Genomic DNA, 19,860 nt, shown 5'->3' with positions numbered 1-19,860 from the left:
ACGATGGAATTATGGGATTTTTCTTTCTTTTTTCTGTATTCCCCTATTTTGTGTATTATGGCAACATTCTGTATAATGGAAAAATTATATTTTAGCTCATCCATGCCCTGCTTCCTCCCCAAAAAAGAATTGTGAGAATTATAATTTACTACCTAATTTTGTGCCATGTGAAAACTGAGAAAACATGACCTAAATTTCATAATGTAACCAAATAAATTTTATCACCACATTATTCTGATGTGTTTGGTGATAGACATGATCATTGTGTAGCCAGACATAAATAACCGTTCTCATAAAGCACTTTGATTAGGATTAACTTGAAACAGCCAAACTAAGCCTTTTGTCAGAGCACTGGGGGAGGGAAAACAGGAACTGGGCCAAGGAGGATATGACTGTTGGGTTCACTAGGGACCCCACTTTCTGACAGAGAATGTTAGGATCTGGGAGTTCTGAGGACCTAGGCTGGCAGATGTACTGGCCTCCAAGTGCTGGCAGCAGAGCAGGGTAGTAATTGGGGCTGCTCAGGCTTCACAAGGAGCTTTTCACCCCAACAAGAGTGCCACTATCACCCCAAACTCCCCATTCCTTCCCCTCCCAGGGTCAGCCTTCTAGATACGAGAAAGCCAATAAGGATACTGTCTATAATGTCATCAATAAATATTTCTTTGGGCAGCAGAACCATTGCTTTTTAGAGGGCTAGAGGGACATATTCATTCATTCATGACAAATACTTATTGAGAACCACAGTGCACCAAGCAAAAGCAAGGTCCTACATATACATGACATTTCTTTTCTTTTCTTTTTTTTTAAAGATTTTATTTATTTATTTTTAGAGAGAGAGAAACATCAATGTGTGGTTGCCTCTTGCACACCCTCAACTAGGGACCTGGCCCGCAACCCAGACATCCGCCCTGACCGAGAATTGAACCGGCAACCCTGTGGTTTGCAGGCCCGCACTCAATCCACAGAGCCACACCAGCCAGGGCCATGAAATCAATTCTTGCGTTTATCAAACATTATGTAGCTGTTATTATCCCTATTATATAGATAATGAAACATTCTCAGAACAGTTAAGGAAAGGGCTCTAGGTCCCATTAAGAAAGTGGTGGGAATTGGGTGGAGGAGGATGTAGGGGGGGTGGGGAGGAAGGATCTGCACTGACCTCTTTCAGACTTGGAAAGCCACTCTCCCCATACTTTCCATTGGGACAAAGCAGAGGTTTCCAAACTTGGTGTTTAAAGTCTATGTGACCATCAGCGACCACTCTGGGTCTCAGTCTCCTTGTCTATAAAAATAAAGGGCTTGAGAAATATGTTCTTCAAGTGTCCTTCCAGCGCTGGATTGTTTGTCACAGGGTTTCCTCTTCTTGCCTTTGTAAAAGCTCTGCTGCGTGATTCTCTCTGGCTCTCCACGCAGAACAACACAGAGGACTCAGATCTCTTCTGGAGTCGCCCCCTAGAGGACTTCGGTGGTACTGCCGGAGACTGGGCTTCCTGTAAGAGTACAGGCAACAGACAGACCAACCAACATACTCCCCCAGGGGAAGCCAACTTTAATGACCTCTTTACCTTAAAAAAAAAAAAAAAAAAGGTTTAGAAAACATTCTCACAGCCCGTCCCACGCTCACCACACCAAGGCTGCTGGAACATTTAATGATGGGGAGCATTTGTAGCCTGAACTACTGGTTCTGTGAGTCATTTGAAGATTGGATTATATTATACTTTCTATACCTCAGTTTCTTTTAGGCCTTCTGAGGCCTCTTAATGATCCAATGATGATTTTGCGGGACTGCCGAACTGTGATGATAAAACAATATATTTGTCTCTACTTAGTTATCTTTTCTAAGATTGTATTTATTTATTTTTAGAGAGAGGGGAAAGGAGGGAGAAAGGAAGAGAAACATTGACTGGTTGCCTTTCTTACACCCCCATCTGGGGACCTATCCCACAACCCAGGCATGTGCCATGACTGGGAATTGAACTCGTGACCCTTTGGCTCACAGGCTGGCACTCAATCCACGGAGCCACACCACCCAGGCTCCATTCAGTTATTTTTATTACAATAGTCAATTTTTGGTTAAGTAATATATGCACCTCGTACAACATTCAAAATTCACTACAGACAGAAAAAGAAGAAAAAGAAAATAAAATAAAAAGAGAGAGAAAGTCACTACAGAGTTTTCAGGAATTATCATGTGACCCAGCAATTTCACTCCTGGGTATATACCCAAAAAATTGAAAACAGGCATTCTAACAAAAACAGACATGGATTTTCATAGCAGCAGTACTCATAATAGACAAAAAGTGGAAACAACCCAAATGTCATTAACTAACAATAAACGAAATGTGGTTTATCCAAACAATGGAATGATATTCAGTCACAAAAAAGAATGAAGTGCTGATACATGCCACTACTTGGATGAACCTTGAAAACATTATGCTAACTAAAAGAAGCAAGACACAAAAGGCCACATGTGGTATTATTCCATTTATATGAAATATTCAGAAGAAGCAAATCAATAGAGATTTTCTTATCTGTAGGTTAGTCGTTGCCAGGGTCTGGGAGAAAGAGGGCAATGGGAAGTGAATGCTAATGAATATGAGGTCTCCTTCTGGGTTGATGAAAATGTTCTGGAACTAGATAGTGGTGATGGTTGCAGAACATTGTGAATATACTAAATGTCATTGAATTGTACAGTTCAAAGTAGTTAAAAAAGTAAATGTTATGTGTATTTTACCACAATACAAATAAAGAAAGGATAGCCATAAAAACTAAGTTCCCCTTTCTCCAGGTCCACTTCCTGAAGACAAAAACAACTATGAGCTCTTTTCTCTGTCCTTCCAGATATTATTGTATGTATGTATATGCATATATAGTATTTATATTATTATATACATGTTTATATTATATATGTGGTATATATATGCATATATATGGAAAATATACTATATATTCTTTTCTCTCTTTTTGGGGGACACAGATGGTCACACCATTCTGTAACCTGCTTTTTTTACTTAAATGGTTTGGATGGTTCTAAGTCAGTACTTGGTCTTTTTAATAAATTTTGATCTTTCCAAAATGAGGCTTCCAGTGGCAGGGTCTGGGGATGGGGCAACAGGTGCTGTGCCTGGCCATGAAGGGGGCAAGAAGAAGCCCCAGAAGCAGCCTAAGAAGCAGGTCAAGGAGATGGACAAGATAAGGAATTCAAGCAGAAGCAAAAAGAGGAGCAGAAGAAACTTGAGGAGGTAAAAGCAAAGGCTACAGGGAAGGGTCCCCTGGCCACAGTGGAATTAAGAAATCTGGCAAAAAGTGAGCTATTCCTTGTGCCTGGGGCAATGGTGATCCTTAATTCCATTCCTGTTTTAACATCTGCATTCCCTGTCATAATATCTCTTGCCACCTGTAGCTAGAATGAAGTGTTACCTTGGAGCCTGTTTATGCATTTAAGAATAAACTTTTGTGAAAAATAAATAAATAATAATAATAATAATAGCCATGCAGTGGCTCATCTCTTCAGTTCTTCTCAATCTGCCGTTTCAACCTTAGCTGTGAGGTCAGAGTAAACCTAGCCCAGAATCCTGTCAAAGTGTGTTCTTCAGTCTTTGTTTCATCCAGAATTCTGTACCACCTGGACTTTTTTCCCCAACTCATTTGGGGAAAAAAAATGATAAGTAAAAGATATTATCTCATTATAGTTTTAATGTTTATTTTCTTATTAATGAGTTTGAGCATCTTTTCGTGTTTTAGATCCATTTATATTTTATCTGTGAATTTTCATATACTTTGCCCATTTTTTATGTGAGGTTGTTCATCTTTTTCTTTTTGGTTTGTAGGTGCTCTTTATAAATTAACATTCTTAGCTCTCTATGTTATGAATTGTCTTTGACCCTCTGCCCCAACATCTGCATAACCAGATGCATTAATTCTCCCTGTTTGAATTACCTACCCTGGTTTCTGTTTCCCTGACTGGATCTTAACTAATGCAACTGGGTATTGTTTTTTTTCTTATTCATTTTTAAGAACTCTTTGGATATTAAATAAGTTAGCCAATTATCTATTATATATGTTGCAATCATTTTTATTAGTTTGTTTTTGCCTTTATGTTTATTCTTATTCAGGAATTTAAAAATATTACATACTCAAATTTATCAATGTTTACCTTTATAGTTTCCATATTTCATGGCATGCCTAGATAGGCCTTCTTCATTCCAAGATTATAAGTATATTCACATATATTTTCTTGCTGTACTTTTATGGCTTTGTGTTTTACACTGAGTTTTTTACTCAACTGGAATTTATTTTGGAGTAAGGAGTGAGGTGGCAGTATAATTTAAACAGTTTTCTAAAATGGAAAATGGTGTTTAGTCAATTGTCTCAATACCATTTATTAAATAGTTATTCCTTTCTCTTTTGATTTGAGATGCCAATTTTATTAAGTATTACATTCACATATGTATACTTTGGTCTATTTCTGGATTTTTTTTTCTATTGGCTTAGCTATTTCTAAGTCAGTTATATTCAATACTTTTTTCATTAACCAGAAATCAGCATTTGATTTGATAGACTAATTCATTTAAATACCTCTAAATTTGAAGTAAGTAACTCTTGGAAGTCAAAACACATGAAAGGGAGGATGAAGTCCCTTCATGTCTGAGAAGTCAGATGTTGATTCAGGAGGATATATTGAAAAACTAATCTCCTAAACCAAGGCTTCTTGAATAATTTTTGGTTAATAAAGCAAATACATCATAATTGTCTGATTTCAACCAAAAGTTACAGGGTTTTTGTTTGTTTATTTTCTGGGATATTTAATAAATTTTATCTTCCAACTCCTTTACTGAGCTGTCATTTCTGCTATGATATTTTTTTTTAATTCCAAGAGCTCCTTATTGTTTTCCAAAGCTCCTTTTAAAAAATAGCACTCTGTTCTTGTTTCATAGATATATTATTTTCTCTCCTCTCCTCTTTTTCAAATGCTTCTCTTTTCTCTGAGTTCATTGTTTTGTTTCAGCTTTTATCTTTTAAAGACTTTCCTCAGCTATATATATTATTTTTTATTCTTTATCCTTAAGAGTGAAACATGAAAATGCTAATTGGAAAATCTGTGTACTTTGGGGGTTGGGGGGCGCACGGAGAAGGAGAGAGAGAATAAGATTCCTGATTAAAAGGCTTCATGCAGTATCCTCAGAGACCTCATTGTTCATTTACATCATCTTTAACTGTTAATCCCTTAAGCTTTTCTTTGTTGGACAATTTTCTCCTGAAGAGAAACCTCCAGTCTCTTGTCTATGGGTACCTATCTGGCTGTATGTTCCTTGGGAGTTAAGCTAGGGAAGAAACTAGGGGGTGGGGAGGTGGTACTGGCAAAATGGGACACTGCAAAATGGGAAAATTGGGGAAGGGGAAATTTGACATTTGATATCTCAAACAAACATGGAAGTACTACTACGTGGAAATCTATGTTTAAGAAGAGTAAGTTTGCTGGGTAAGGCCTCTGGATATAGGAAGCATCACTGTATTAATAACTATTGACATAAGTGTGTGTTTGAAGTACAGATGCAACATGTATCCTTTACCACACCGTCCTCAGTTCAGCCATCTGTGGCCACGGTAATGCTACCACTTGCACCTAAACAGATGGGATTAGACAGGACCCATGTGTGTTGGCGGCAAGTGGGGGATGTGGTGGAGGGGGAAGCCCTTCGGGAAACAATTCCATCCACAGGAATCTTGGGTCTACTTCCCTACAACCTTTAGGATTTTGTGCTGATGAGCATCATTTCAGCAGCCTGTCTGGCATCTCTATAAAGCTCTCAATTGTTCCTTCTTCCCTTTTAACTGGGATCAGATGTGTGGGAAGATTTTCCTTTGAAATGTTTTTATATTCCAGCAAGAAGGCTCAGCTTTAAACACAACATGCATTGTTTTAGGGCTCTGCTCTCAAACTTCCAAAGGGAAAATCTTTTATAAATTTGCTGAATTTTCTGTGAGCTTGTGTTTATTAAGCCCCACTGTTTGCAAAGTATTTTGCAGGGTGACATAAACATCATTTTAAAAACAGGAAGTTAGCTTTTAATCATTAGTCTGAAATCAAGTGCTTCAGAAAATAAAAAGACTACAGCCTGAAATTTTTGTTTTTTTTTTTTTTGGTTGTCAAATGATCTTTAATTGAAATATTTTCCTTTGTAGTTCTTAAGTAGCTGGGCGTTCCACTGCGCCACTGTTGATGTGTCTATGATGTCATGAGGGTGGCGGCCATCAACATTGCAGCCCACAGACTGGGCAAGTCCCCAGGATCTCTTTAATGGTTCCAGAGAGTTCTCTAGCTAAAGAGCGGTGCTGCATCTGTTGGGCAATGTTGACAATCCCATCAAAAGTAATATTTTCACTGTGCTTAATGTTTTTTTGCTTCTTTCTGTCTCATGGTGGTTCTTTGAGGACTTTGATGATCTGGGCAGAGGCAGAAGGCACCACCTCAGTCTGGGCCTGTCTATTCTGAATTGTCAGTTTCACTGTCATCCTCAGACCCTTCCAATCACTGGTTTCTTTGGTGATGTCATTACCAACTATTTTTGGAGAGAGGCCCAGGGGGTTGATCTTAGGGGCCAGGGCAGATGTGGCACCAATTTCCCCACTGTTGTACCTCAGTTCTCATTGGGGTTGAACTTCGGTGGCATGGTGGAGGTGGCTGGTGTCAGATGAACCCGGATTCCAGATGACTGAAAGTTGTACCTTCGGCTCCTCTGAGTGGAAAGCACAGTCAGAATTCAACATGACAAAGGTTACAGTAGGAAGTTAGGTAATTCAGGCTTTGCCTCTCCATTCACAGCCTTTTGGCATGTTCATTCATTTGTCCATCTCTTAAATACCTATTTTGTGCATGGCCTCATTTAATTTTCCAGTCTACACCAATCAAATGAGTTACTCATTCAAAAAGCAAGAACTCTGTTAATACACAGACTTCCCATGTAAAAGATGGGGAAAAGAGGCTTTAGTTTCACTGCTTTAAAATACTCGCTTGTGTGAATGAACCACAATTCATTTATTTATTCTTCTCCTGATTCATGATGTTTGGGTTGGTTCCATTTACTTTTTTCTGTTACATATGGTACCATGATAAACAATCTAGCACATCCCTCCTGGTGCCCATGTGCAAGTTTCATTTAGGCAACAGTTCTTGAAGTGTGATCTAAGGACCCATGGGGTCCCTGAGTCTATCTATTTTAGGCATATATTCAGATTGATATTATTTATCTAAAACCCCACCCTAAAACCCAGCACAATTAAAGCATGTATAATTTAGAAATGCATAAATATTTGCAAACAACTGAAAAGAAAAAATAAAAGGCAATGTTAAGCTCCAAACACAGAATAGTGGTTACCTTTTGTGAGGAGGCAGGGGCATAGATGGCAGGAGACAGATTGGATTAGTTCTCAGGCAGGGTGTTTGGTAAGGGGAGGAAGAAACTCTACCTTTTAAAGTTCTAATAATTAAATCAATGTGAGACAGATTAACAAGAGAAAATGACCAAATTTAATTACACATGACTGTATGGGAACCCCACATGCATGAGAGAGTCAAATACCTTGCATACATGAGAGGTTCAGAGACAGAAGCACAAAACAAGGTATATATGACCTTCTGGGCTATGGATGAGGTACAGCGCCTTAGGGCTTTAGAAGGTCTTTGCAGAAAGATAAAGAGAGCAGATGTTCAGTAATTAGTAGTTTGCTCTGCTGTATAGATAGGTTAGAAAAAGTCACTTCTGGTGGTAACTCTTATGATCAGCAAGGTCCCTAATTTAAATTCTTTAAGGGACAGGTGGAAGTTTCTGGTGAGCCCCGACTTCCTGGTTGCCTTTAGCTCAAAATAATCCACATACTGCAGAGGCACATCTTGGGGTAACTGAGTCTGAACCTGTATAGTTTACCGTTGTGCTTTATAATTTATAGATATGCTGCATATTTATTTTTGAAAAACTTAAAAAACATTTATTGATTGCTGAGAGAGAAAGGAAGGGAGAGAAGGGGAGAGAGAGAGAGAGAGAGAGAGAGAGAGAGAGAGAGAGAGATCAATCCATTGTTCCACTTATCCATGCACTCATTTGTTGATTCCTATGTGTCCTGACCAGGAATCCAGGAATCGAACCGACAACCTTGGCGCATCAGGATGACACTCCAGCCAAGTGAGCTACCTAGCCAGAGCCTGCATTTTTCTTTTATATGCATTAAGCACTATGTACATATTCTAGTCACTAAAACTAAAGAAAAAACCATTTCTGCCATCAGGGGGCTCCCAGTCTGCAGCTGAGGTCTGAGTGGAAATCACACTCCTCTTCCTTCTGGGTTTCATCCAATTGAGAAACAGACCCAGGGCTTCAAGTATTGGCTTTGTTGTTGGCAAAGCTGGATTTGAGAAAGTGGAGGCCAAATGGTTTTCTCCACCTTTCTCACTTGATCCAGGTGGTCAGATGTAAACTGGAGGGGCCCTGCTGACCTCTCCCAAGTGGTAGAGCCTACCTGGTGGGGGAGGAGGCAGGAGAGAAGCCACTGAAGGGAAAAGGAGGGGAGAGGCTTTTCTTCCTGGGGAGGAAGCTATGGGATGCAGAGCAGGAGGTGACAAAGGCTGTAAGAGGGCCAAGAGCAAGGGAGCTGGGCCAGGCAGAGTTGTTTGCAGGTAACAGAGCGATGGAAGGCTTCCCAGAGGAGGCCACAAGTGATTTGCCTCCACACAGAAGAAAGCTGGCTGGGATATGGGCCAGGAAGGGAAAATGGGGAGTATTAACCCAGTGGCTGAAGTAGGGAGATTGGGCGGGGGGTCGAGGTCTGAATTAAGGCTTCTGTGAGCTTTGTGGCACAGAGCTGGCCCTTTTGTGGACACTGAAAGCAAGTGCAGTAGAGGGGTCACCAGGCTAGGAGAGTGAGGCAGGGTCAGAAGAGGGGCTGGGTTGGAGCTGGGCGAACCTCCTTCCTGTATCCTCCCCATGTGGGAGAGGATCCTTTCAGCTCCTGATTCCTGGGCAGGCACAGGGAGCCTGGAGGAGGCATGGGAGCCCTGCCCTAAAGAGTTCCTACCTCACCCCCCACCCCCACCCGGGGAGACAGGTGACCTGGGTTTGTGACCTGGTAGCCTGCCAGCTGCTTGACTTTGAGCAAGGAGCGAAAGGAGCCACATTCATTGAAAACCTACCTCCTATGTGTCAGGATTGTATTTTTCTGTGCATCGTATTCTTTAATTGTACTTAATTCACCCTCACAACCACTCTTTAAGGGGGGCATTACTATATCTCCCATTCACAGACAAAGACTTTGAGGGTCAGGGAAGGTAAGTCATTATTCAAAGTCATGCAGGGGGTAGGGGATGCCACCAGTGATGTTAGAACCCAGTTTTGTCTGCTGCTAATGGTGACTCCCTTTCCCTTACAACCCTTAACCCTTCTGGGCCTCAGTTTCTATAAAATGTGAATAACATCTACATCCCAGACTTGTCATGAAAACTAACTGCACAACCTTGCCCAGCGGTTGACAGCCGTTCACGTCCCAGGTGCAGAGCGAGGCTGCACACTGAGGCTGGCTGCCCCTCCCTCTCTGGGTTTGCTATTCTCAGCCACGTTCAGGGCAGGCACCTGTGCACAGAGGGCAGGATCATGAGTTACACAGCTCATTTTGCATCATTAATCCTCTCACGTTCCTAATTGTTAGATTTTTCCCCCCTCACTGACTGTAGGGGTATTACCCCATCGCCCAGTTTATGCTCATTCACACCTAGGCCAAGCTCATACCCAGGCTCTCTCATGAGTTAGAGACTCACACTCTTGACCTAAAAGCTAATCATTTTACCACAGGCAGTGACTAAGAAACCAGAGTGGACCCACAGAGCAATGAGCTGAGAAGAAAAACTACCAGAATGGGCCCCAGCGCTGTGCCTGCCTCCTCTTAGACACTGTGGTTTCAACAAGGCTACATTTACGGGGCCAGTGGACCTTATTTTCAAGACTAGTTTACAGTCAATTTGGTTTGATTCTATTTCATTAGATTTAATTCCTTTCTACAGTTAAGTGGCAGGTGCTGGGCAAGGCTAGTGTGTTTACATCGCTGAAGTTCAGATCCCTAGAAAACAACTTTGTTGGGGATGTAATTCCAGAAATGGAGCTTTATTCCCAGATACTTTAACTGGGATATGAGATGCAATAAGAGGTACTTGAAGGCTATGTGAGTTTTATTATTATTGAGGAGTCTAATTCTCTGGCTGGTGTACTTCAGAGGGAGAATTAATTCAAGTCTCACCCAGCCAGGCCCTGCCACAGGCAGCTGCTCCTCCACTGTAGTTTATAAACATGTGTGCTTATGTCTCTGTGGAGCTGGAAAAGGAAAACCAAAGGCAGAAAATGCAAATCAAGTGGGAAAAACAAACAGCATTCTCTTAACTGGAAATTTCCAGTTCTGACATCCTGGTTAGTTTTTAATACATTAAAAATATATCTTCACCTGTTTTGAGTGAGCCATTACTGACCACAAAACAGTAAGGGAGGAGTGAGAGATATCAAGGCTAGCCGATCAAAATAAAATGAGTTAAACTAGTCAATTGCAGGAGAAACTATGCATGTCAGCAGGACCTTATAAAGAGAGACAAAACAAGATGCAGAAAAAAAAAAAAAACGAGAGAGAGAGAGAGAGACACCCCCCTACCCCCGCAGAAGTGAAGAATGTTTACATTCTTGCTACCACAAATGTGAAGTGAGTTCAGAACACAGTGGGAGTTTAATAAAACAGATTAAGGTGGAGGTGAAGGCTGCTCTGTGCATAGTCCCATCCTGGTTGCCCTGGCAATGAAATCGAAATTAGATTGAGAAGAAATTCACAAGCACAAGGGACTTTGAGGGTCTACAGACTTGGGTGTCGGCCTCTGGTTTGGGCCTAGTAAGTAGAAAACTGATAAGGTAGTTGTGTATGGCTGTGGCTGCCCCTTTTACCCAATGCTGGGCAGAAAACTTCAGGAACCCAGGCCTGAGAAGTGTCAGGAGCTTCACCTCCTGAAGGCCCGCCTGAGGGGACTGGGATCAGAGACCTCACACTGGCCCTGCCACTCAGGAGGGATTAGAGAGGAGAGAGCCTCAGTCCACTTGATAGCTAGCTAATTAATTCTTGAGCACATCATGGGGATGTCACAGAGGGGAGGGGGAAGCAGATGCGTACATTTGACTAGGTGTGATGTAAGCTCTATTAAGATAGGTAAACAAAGCAGTACAGAAACTCTTTTCCTCGTTAGTATTTTTTTTTCTTTCTTTTTTTAAAGATTTTATTTATTTATTTTTAGAGATTGGGGAAGGGATGGAGAAAGAGAGGAAGAGAAACATCAATGTGTGGTTGCCTCTCATGTACCCGCAACTGGGGACCTGGCCTGCAACCCAGGCATGTGCCCTGACCAGGAATTGAAACTGTGACCCCTTTGGTTCGCAGGTCGGCGCTCAATCCACTGAGCCACACCAGCCAGGGCCAGTATTCTTTTTCTTATATAGGCCATGTTTTTATAGGAAAATAAAAAAGAGCAAAAGGAAAAAATTAAAATCCACTTCATATTACCCCACCCAGAGAGAAGCATCATTAACATTTTGGAGTATAACCTTTTCAGATTTTTATCTTATGCAAATACATGTATGAGTTCAAGACATATATGTGCTCTCTCTCTCTATAGACATATTTTTTCTGAAATAGAATCATATTCTATATAGGATTTTACTGGTTGGCACCATGAACATCTTCTCAACTAATAGACATATTAGCATCAATGTAGTTAATATCTGCCATGCATTCATTATTTGACCTTAAAACAATCTAGTTAACCAAGGTGGAGAGAGGGGGGCACTCCTGAACTTTCCCTTAAGTCACGTGAGGGGGGCTCCAATGGCAACACTCAGAGAACCCAATAGGTGTTTGTTACGGCTTTGGGAGCCAGCGCTGGTGTCAGATCCTGCCTAATTCTGAATGGTAAATGCAGGCCGCCGGGCAACTGACGGACAAGGTAAAGGCGAGGGGCTGGCGGTGCTGGGATCAGCCTCCAGTCCCTAGGGTTGTTGGGTTGAGGATGAGCGAGCGTGTCTGAGAAATAAGTGGCTTGGCGATTATGCTAACATAAAGGTTACAGCGGGTAAAGGAGCTCACACTTTATTTCGATGCCGATGACGAGGACACTGTAGGAGGCTGAGAATGGAATGATGCCATCAGAGCCTGGCTGTAGGAGACGAATCTGCTAATTGTGTGGAAGACAACTGGAGGGGGTGGTGGACGAGAGGGCAGGAAGGCAGTTCAGCGGCTGAAACTGTTACAGAAATAGGGGAGTCCAGAAACAAACCCCAGAGTTTGGGGCTGGGAGATAGGGAGCTGGAAACACTTTCAGGATGCCCTTGCATGCCTGGAGCTAGTGGCTGGATACATTGTTGCAAAGATCCGTTTTACTTCCAAGACTCAGAAAGATGGGAGGGATCTTGGACTGTGGGCTGGTATGGAAGAAGCAGAGAGAGCCTACGTAGGGTTCTGTGACTGGTCAGGACTGTTTGCAACACCCACTGAGCGAGAGGACGCAGGGGGAGAGAGAGGAGGAAGGGAGGAAGAGAGAAGCAGCGTTGACATTTTGGGCTGGCTCTGGCTCTAGGAGGCTCTCTCTCTCTCAGGCTCTCTCTGGCCCTCACGCCCTCACTCTCTGGCTCTTGTGGGCTCCCTCCATGTGGCTTGGAGAAGGGATCTCCAGGCTGCTTTAAGAAGAGGCTCTTGCCAGGCTGCTTTGAGGAGAGGAGATCCATGCGGTTTGCAGGAAGAAGGCAGTTTACAAGGAGGCTGAGAATCCAGGTGGTCCTGCATTGAGAGCTGGAGGGCACCACAGCACAGAAAGAACCTCCCCGATCAGAACTGAGTGATTGGCAGCTACTGGTAAAGCTGAACTGTGCCTAGGAAGTAGGGAAATGGTGTTTCTGACTTTCCTAAGACTGGCCAGGTCTGGGAGGGGGAGGCAGGACTTTGTGTAAATAAACAATTCTTTTTCTTTTCACCAAACTCTGGTATTCAGAGTTATGATTCTGGTGGGGGGCAATCGGACCCCTAACTAAACAGCCCGTGGGTTCTGTTTCAATTGGAGCAGCCCAGGGGTTTGTTACATTACCACAGCCTGAAGACTAATGTTCCTCTCTTCCAAGGCAGTTCAAGGATCTGGGTTCAAGTCTGGCTTCTACCATCGATGAACTTGAATCAGTCAGGCACTTCACTTCCCTGAACCTTAATGTCTCATCAGGAACAAGGGCATAAAACAGCTCCACGGGGTGGCGCCAATGCTTTGGAACTTGCTAAAGGTGGTGGTTGTACAACACCGTGAACAGTACTAACTACTAAATGCTGCTGAATTGTACACATTGTAATAATTCTATGTTATGGGAATTTCCCCTCAATTAAAAAATAAAAACAAAATAACCCCAAGGCTGTTGGGAAGGTTAAGTGAGTCTGGCGGGTTTTTTATTGTGTAGGGGCAAACAGGAAACTAGTTTTATTCCCGTAATTACATTAACCTTTCTCGGCCTGGATCCCTCCACAGGCTTAGGATAATAGCCTCTTGGAGTCCCTTTAAGGTTTCTGGGCTTGTAGTTCAACTTGGTTACTAAAATCTGTGCAGTTTATAATTTAAATACAGGCATACCTCAGAAATATTGCAGGTTTAGTTCCAGACCCCTATAATAAAGTATCACAATAAAATGAGTCATAATTTTGTTGCCGATGGAGGATTTTGCCTTCAGTTTGTAAAAAACACAACATCTGTGAAGTGCAATAAAACTAGATGTGCCTGTATCCTTCTTCCTGGTCGGCTCCCTCTGCAAAGCGGGGCTGGGCCTGGCTGCATGTGAGGTGGGGGTGGGGTTGGGAGGAGGCGGTGACGGCTGGCTGACGACAGTGGGAGGTGCTATAACTGGTTCACAGTAAGTTGCCTGGGGCTTCCCTTGTTTGAGACATCACCATTTGGCTCCTGGCCACCGCAGCACCTGGGTGCTGCTGGGGACGGGAGGTTCTCTTCCTGCTCCAGTCATGGGCAGCCTCTGTGGGTGCTGTACAAGGTTTCCCTGGGCAGCACTCAGCCAGGCCCCACCGTGAGGACCCCAGAGGCACAGATACGTCTGTTTGGGGTAGGGGACTGGTTGCCTCTCCGCCCCCTGCCCCCCATTCCAAAGCTCTTTTGGTACTAGCTCAGCTGTGACTGACCACTCAGGCAACCCAAAAGTTCTCAGCACCCCCTCCCCCGCCACCCCACAAATGTCTAGTTTTCTTTTGAGAGTGCCTTCCTCTGCCCTCCCAGCTCCCACTTCCCCAGCTGCTTAGGGTAAAGCCCTTCTGCTGAACTGCAGTCCACAGCTTGCTCTCTCACTGGCCACCAGTTACGAGAAGCATTTAAATCTCTTCCCTCTCTGGCTTTATGCTCAATTCTTCATTGATTCCAGGTCAACATTTCTTTTTTCTGTAACTCAAAAAGGACAGATGATGCATTTGGTTTGTGGCTCCTCGCTCATTTGTCCCTGGCCTGTTACAGTCATTACATGGTAGACCCTTGGAAACTAGTCACTGAGGAAAAAGAAATGCCAGAAAGAGAAAGAAAAGAGATAGCCTTTAACTTTTGTCTCCTTGTCGGCTGAAAGCGCACCCACCAGTCCCCGAGACGCTTGCTTGCCAGCACTTTAGACATTTTGGCTCCTCTGGAGGGAGCTGTCATGGAAGACATGTAAATATGCTAAGGCTTTTCAGACTGAGATGGAAGAGCCCGAGAGGCCTTTCTCAAGCCACCCTCACCCCAGGTACAGCTAGAAGTGCTTACAGACACCGAAATAACAGTATGTATACAAAAAATGACATTGTTTCCTCTACCTAAAGTAACATCCTTTTTCTCTTTTCTGTAGGAACACTAACTACCAATCCTTCCAAACCCAGCTCAAGCACTATCTTCTAGGAAGCCTCACCCACCCCCTGAGGAGCAGCTGGGACCCCCTCCTCTGTGTGCCCCAGGGGGTGTGCCCAGGGTCCATGAGAACAGAGTGCATAGCACAGTGCCTTTTCTCTCTCGCCCCTGCGGGAGTATCCTGTGAGGGTCACTGGCCATCGTGTGTATATGGGAACAGGTGTTTACTGTAAGCTACAAAGCCAAATACTAAAAATACTCTTCATATGGCTGGGTTTAGTTTGTTGCTTGAATCTGTTCCTGAACTGTGAGCTCTTTGATAATAAGGATGCTTCATTTAATTATTTAAGTGTAGCCTCAACATTTTATACAATGCTGGGCACAAAAGTAGGCACTTGACAGCCATGCCAGACAGGGAGGCTGCTTTACACAGACAGGCCCAGAGCCTGGCCAGGAAGGCTGCTGGCACCTAGCTCTCTGAAGTAGCTTTGCCTGTGTTGAGACCCCAGGCTGGCTCTTCCTTTGAGACCTGTGATCTTGTTTGTTTTCACCTGCTCCCAGTAGCTCTTGCTACCAACTCTTCCAGACTCCTGGTCCTTACTACTTGCTCACCCAGCACGTGATCATGGCCTTTTTCTTCAGCTCCTCCTATCATCCTCCCAGCACATTCTCAGACTGGACCTGCTATCACTTCCCCAGCACTGACCATTGCTTGACAGACCCAGGTTTTTGTCTTAGTAAGCGAGGCTACAGGCCTCATGTGTGATGCAAAGCCCAATAAATTTATATCAGAGTTAGAGAGAACATCCCTGTTGTGAGCTGATGGCCAGTGGTCATGGAAAGAGCTTGGGCAGACATGGGGGTCGGATCCTGGCTCAGCCACTTACTAGCTGTGTGACCATGACCAGTTGGGGAACTTCTTAGAATCTCAGTTTTCTTATCTTTATATGGAGATTAAAACACACACATACACACCTAATCCACAGTGTCATTGTAAATAGTATGGCACATATTAAGCCCATGGCCTTGTGCCTGACAGTAGTACCAGTTTCCTCCCCTTCCTCTTTTCAGCTAAGTCTCTTCCAAGTCTAAAAAAGTCCATAAGCCTTGTCCTGGCCGGGTAGCTCAGTTGGTTAGAGTGTCATCCAGATATGCCAAGATGGTGGGTTCAATTCAGTCAGGGCACATACAAGAATCAACCAATGAATGCATAAATAAGTAGGACAACAAATCAATGTGTCTCTTTCTCTCTCTTCCTCCTCCTTTCCCCCTTCTCACAAATTAATAAATAAAAATATTTTAAGGTCCATGAACCTTTGAAACATATGTTCCCACGTTAAACTACAACTTGGGAAGGTCAGCAAGCTGCTACAAAGTTTATCTTCCCAGAGGAACAAGGATCTCCAGCAACAGATTCTCACCCGAGTCCAAAGTCCAGCAGATCAGGAGGGGGTGTTGTAGGTGTTCAGAGCACACAAAGAACACTGACAAAGTAGACAAAAGCAGGATCAATTCTCAGAGAAGCAAGGAGTGAATGAAAGCTCCAGGAGGTCTGGGAATGACCCTGGGGCTGGCGGGGCAGTGATGACAGCAGGTGAGTCTGTACACCACTTCGAGCCCAGGGCCCAGCCAGGAACCCTCTGCGCTTGTCAGAGGGGGGGTCTGCAGTCTCTAACACAGACTCCCTGGAAAACGGGAGAAGAACCAAAGCAGCACTTGCCCTGGCCTTCTTACCCCAATGAAATGGGTACATTTTGGAGATGCCAAATGGAACAGAAAGATGGTGGCAGCAGAGTGGCTGGTACCTGTCGAGCAGTGGTTCTGAGAGGGGTCGAAAGACCAGCAGTGTCAACATCAGCTGGGTTTGGTGGAAATGCAGATTGGCAGGTCTCCACACCCACCCCACCCCCCGGCCCTGCCAGGCCTACTGAAACTCTGGGGATGTGACCCAGCTGTCTATATTCTAATGAGCCCTGTGGGTGATTCTGATGCTTGCTAAAGTTTGAGAACCATAACCTTGGCGGTTGCTTTTATTGGTCATTAACCTGGAATTTCCTTCCTATTCTGAAGTGATGGGAGATGGCATGACACTGGAATGATCATTACTTTCAGAGACAAGATCTGAGTTCAGATCCTGGCTCTGCCCCTAACTGGCAGTGTGGCCTTGGACAAGTCCATTTACTTGTCTGAACCCTGATTTCTTCAAGGGTAAAATATCTCCCTTGCAAGATGAGTTGGTTAGGTTTAGAGAGAATGTAGGGAAAGTATTCAGCAGAGTGCCTGGCACATAGTAGGTGCTCCTCATCACTATGCTCAATTACCAGCATGACTAAGAAGAAGCCCCTGGGCGAGTAACAACCATAGATGCATCTAAGAAAATCATCAGGCCACACAGGGCACATCTTGTTCCACAAGTGTTTAATAAGCTGTTCAGTATGTTACTTTATGCCACTTGTCACCTGGCTACATCCTCATTAAGCTAGGAATGACTTAAAGATAATAAAACTCCTTTAAAATTTGAGGAGAAACTAACTTCCCTTTCTAACTTGGATATACCAAGTAAAACTGCAAGGAGAGAAACTATTCTCATTATAACATAACCTAGACATTTCCCTACCCTACACACATTTCCTTTTCCTTTTAGATGAGTCCTGTAAGCACACAGAAGCTCTAGGGAAATATTTGTTGGGTGTTGAATGAAGGGATTGACTCAATTTGATTTGAAAATGCCCAGGCATTGTGTGATACAAGGGAACAAATTTGTGACCTTTAGCCTCCTAGAGAGGAAGCGTGGCGGGACTGGTCATAGTATCACATGGCAACATATTGAAATCTGGGGAAATCAGGCACTGAGGGTGACTATAAGAGACCATGTTGGCTGGGACAGGGGATGTAGCTGGTTTTCTGAATTTTGCAAAGGCTGTTTATGATGAGACAGCTAGTGGCCCTCCATCCCTGCCTGTTCACATGTCCATGACCGCTGCACCCTCTGAGCCTTATGTCTGCCAGTGAACCAGCTGTCCAGTGGCCTCTGCAGTGCAGAGCAAACTGAATCAAAGCACCAAAACCCATCCAGGGGTGTAAATATAAACATTGCCCTCTGGTTCTGGGTGAAAGGCATTGAATCAAGCCCTTGACATCTTCTTTCAGCCCCCAATCCTGCAGGAATCATCTTGTGGGCTTCCTTGCTTCTATCCTGATCTTCTCCATTCATCTTCCCCATTGTTTACGACATATATTGGGTTGACCAAAAAGTTAGTTTGTTCTGTAAGATGGCTCTAGTAGCGCTTAGTTGTCTTTAAGTTCATTTGGAACAATTTTCTTAGATTGTATTGTGACAGCTGTCATATCAGTGTGCATTTAAAAAAAACATCAAAATTGGTGAATTTTTGTGTAGCCATTTTAACATTGAAGATGGAAGAAAATATGCAACATTTCTGGCATATTATGCTTTATTATTTCAAGAAAGGTAAAAATGCAACTAAAACGCAAAATAAAAAGATTTGTGCAGTATATGGAGAAGGTGCTGTGACTGATCAAATGTATCAAAAGTAGTTTACAAAATTTTGTGCTGAAGATGTCTCCTGGATCATCATCCAGCGGTCGGGTAGACCAGTTGAAGTTGAGAGCGATCAAATTGAGATATTGAGAACAATCAATGTTATACCATGCAGGAGCTAGCCAACATACTCAAAATATCCAAATCAACAAAGTTAATGGTGAAAATGAAAACTGTGTCTTTTATTTTACTGAATAAACTAAATGGACTTTTTGGCCAACACAATATCTTATCATTCACTGCCCACTGCTGTTTATAGGATAAAGTCCCAGTACTTGGCAGGGTAGTCAAGGTCCTTTGTAATTTGGTCCTAAGTTACATGTCCAGCTTCACGATCCACAGTCAGTGCCTCAACCACACCTAGCTCCTGTCTGTTAGAGCCCTGCTTTGCCCACTTCCCAGCCACTAACTGCTGTCTGCCTGGAGCAGCCTGACACCTCTTCCCAGGGCCTGCTCAAACACAGCTTTCTGGGAAGTGGGCCCGCCAGCACCCAGGGGCTTCGTGAATGCTTTCTGGAGTCTTTACTTGACCTGGAATTCCTTTTTCCTCCCTTTCCAAACCAAGAATTCTTAGTCTTCAGAACTTGGTTCTACTATTGCTTTAAAATTGTTAAAAAAATCCTTTCTTGACTTAATTTCAGACTTAAAGGGAAGTTGCAAGTATAGTAAGTACAAAGACCTCCTATACATCTTTCACCTAGATTTCCTAAATAATAAGGTTTTGCTTCATTTGTCTTAATCTTATCTATCTAGATGTATATCAGATTTTTTTCAAACAGTGAGTTCTTTGCAGACATTATACTTCTCTACTCTTTCAATGTGTATGTTTTCCAAAACCAAGGACATTTTCTTACATAATACAGAACAAGTATCAAAATTAAGAAATTAACTTTGATACCAGCTATTACCTAACATACAGATCTTATTCAGATTTCACAAATTATCCCATTAAAGTCCTTTATGGCAAAGGAAAATCTCAGATCATGCCTGCATTTAGTATCATCTCTCTTTAGTATCCCTTAAACCAGAACAGTTCCTTGTTTTGTTTTGTTTGTTTTTGTCTTTCATGACAATTGACATTTTTAAAGCATTAAAAGTAACTAGGCAGTTACTTTATAGAAAGCACCTCATTTTGGGTTTGTTCGATGTTTGCTCATGATGGGTTCACGTTCTATAGATTTGGTCAGAGTATCCCAGAGGTGATGCTGTGTTCATCTTTGTGCCAGAGCAGGAGGCATTTGACGTAGTTTTGTCCCATTCTGGTGATATTAACATTGGTCACATTGTTGATATGTATGACTCTTCCCCGAGCCCATGAGGCCCTTCTCAAGGTCAAGGAGGAGCTCGACCTGATGTCCAGTACCTGAAGATG

At 43.1% G+C, this 19,860-nt stretch overlaps 1 pseudogene; it reads right to left on the bottom strand.

Moving 5' to 3' along the window:
• Window positions 1-6,192: 6,192 nt before the first annotated feature.
• On the bottom strand, window positions 6,193-6,748 carry LOC150016609 (large ribosomal subunit protein uL11 pseudogene; annotated as a pseudogene).
• Between the last annotated feature and the right edge of the window lie 13,112 nt (window positions 6,749-19,860).

Source organism: Furipterus horrens, unplaced genomic scaffold, assembly GCF_987537825.1.
Source record: "Furipterus horrens unplaced genomic scaffold, mFurHor1.1.pri manual_scaffold_3, whole genome shotgun sequence".
Lineage (NCBI taxonomy): Eukaryota > Metazoa > Chordata > Mammalia > Chiroptera > Furipteridae > Furipterus > Furipterus horrens.
This window is presented reverse-complemented; position numbering and strand designations above follow the sequence as displayed.